This window comes from Teleopsis dalmanni, chromosome 1 (genome assembly GCF_002237135.1).
Source record: "Teleopsis dalmanni isolate 2A chromosome 1, ASM223713v2, whole genome shotgun sequence".
Classification (NCBI taxonomy): Eukaryota; Metazoa; Arthropoda; class Insecta; order Diptera; family Diopsidae; genus Teleopsis; species Teleopsis dalmanni.
This window is the reverse complement of record NC_051846.1, coordinates 169499814-169502306: the sequence shown is the minus strand read 5'-3', so window position 1 is coordinate 169502306 and position 2493 is coordinate 169499814.

Here is a 2493-nt window from a genome sequence, read left to right as displayed (position 1 = left end):
AACAAAAATATCTACAACAACGACTACAAAGCGAACGGAAAAGGCAATGCTAGAGCAAGTTAATCGCCTCGTACAACATCAAATCCACTCTACAAGTGGATTTCGAGTGAATTATTTAAAGGAACCATTTTTGTTGGACATTTTCCGTTGGTCGCTTCAATATTTTTATTTTATGTACATAACTGTGTGTGTGTGTGTGTGCGTATGGGTGTGTGTATATCGTCGCTCATAGCTTTGGATTTTTAATTTGCGCGCCAACACATCAACAAAGTGCATTGGGTAAGCAGCGAAGTCATTTATCCTGCAATTAATCATGATTACGGGCGTGTTTGTTGCTTTTGTTGTATTTCTACTCCGTTGTATTTGTATGTATGTGAGTGTGTGTGTGTTTGATAAAGTTTATGCTTTTACTTTATTGTTTTTGTTGTTTCTTATTTTGCTTTGCCATATCTTTCAATTTTCTAAATAATTTCTTTGTTTTCTTTTGTGTTGTTCTTATGGCTTCATGTGTCTCATTGTGACATTTGAGATGTGGGTGAAGGTTCGACGTTGCCTACAGTTTGTTTCTTGGAGATTTTTTCATCATCTTGTTTGGATTTTTTAATGCGCTGCAAACAAACAGATGAGACGCGGTGTCTGGCGAAACTAGCAAAATGCTATTATTTTTTTATTTATTGAAGATTTTTTTTTCAATTTTAATGCTTGCGTTAAATAAAGGGTAGTAAATTGCGACTTCATTAAATATATTTGGCTATAAAGTCATATTAAAAATTAGGTAAAAAATTTATTAAATGAAGTAATAAAAACAATTCAATTAAACAATAAACAAACTATATTATTTTTGCATCACTAAAAATGATGAAAAGGCTAAATAGCCTATTCACATAGCACGAGTGAATTTTAATTAATTGCAAATCAAGATAAAGCTGTTGCACATATAGTTTAAATCGATTACAAAGGTAGGTTTCAAAAACTGAATTTTTTATTCGTTTTTTGTAGAACTTAAAATGTTGCGTAAGTGTCAACTCAATCTTGATCTCGTGATCGCGATTAATTTTTGTAGTGAGAAGAAGCAATAATTTAAATATGACAAATAATGTGAATGGGCTAATTTCACAAATGATCAGATAAATGATCAGTTTGAGTTCCAAGATTACTGAAAAAATTTTCTGTTCAATATTGCTTTGTTCGTATGAAACTATATATTTTTTTATTCGCATATTTTTGTTAAACTGCTAAATACCGATTAAAATTAGTAAAAATGTTGCGTAAATGTCAACTCAATCTTGATCTCGTGATCGCGATTAATTTTTGTAGTGGGAAGAAGCACTAATTTAAATATGACAAATAATGTGAATGGGCTGATTTCACAAATGATCAGATAAATGATCAGTTTGGGTTCCAAGATTTCTGAAAAAATGTTCTCTTAAATATTGCTTTGTTCCTATGAAACTACATATTTTTTTATTCGCATATTTTTGTTAAACTGCTAAATACCGATTAAAATCAGTAAAAATGTTGCGTCAATGTCAACGCAATATTGATCTCGTGATCGCGATTAATTTTTGTAGTGGAAAGAAGCTATAATTTAAATATGACAAATAATGTGAATGGGCTGATTTCACAAATGATCAGATAAATGATCAGTTTGGGTTCCAAGATTTCTGAAAAAATGTTCTCTTCAATATTGCTTTGTTCCTATGAAACTACATATATTTTTATTCGCATATTTTTGTTAAACTGTTAAATACCGATTAAAATCAGTAAAAATGTTGCGTAAATGTCAACGCAATATTGATCTCGTGATCGCGATTAATTTTTGTAGTGGGAATAAGCAATAATTTAAATATGACAGATAATGTGAATGGGCTAATTTCACAAACGATCAGATAAATGATCAGTTGGAGTTCCAAGATTTACGAAAAAATTTTCTCTTCAATATTGATTTGTTCCTATGAAACTATATATTTTTTTATTCGCATATTTTTGTTAAACTGCTAAATAGCGATTAAAATCAGTAAAAATGTTGCGCAAATGTCAACTCAATCTTGATCTCGTGATCGCGATTAATTTTTGTAGTGGGAATAAGTAACAATTTAAATATTTCGGACAATTGGTTAATTTCACAAATGATCAGATAAATGATCAGTTTGGTACTTATTTATAAAAATTTTTATTTATTAAATCAAATTCAAAATCAAATTATGCAATAAACTAAGAAATGTACGTTACAAAAGGTATAGACTTTGTTGATGGGATGGGTCTGTCTAACTCATAAACATTAATAAAATAATTTCAATTTTTCAAATTAATATGGGAAGTAATATGTAAAAACAACTAATCAAATACTTTTAAATAATATTATAATTATTATAAAACGATTATGTGTCAGGTTTTAAGGGTTCTATATATTGCATACAACAATTAATTTCATAACATATATCAAGTTAGTTGTTTTTGTTGTATTCTTATATCAGATTCTCGTCATTTTAA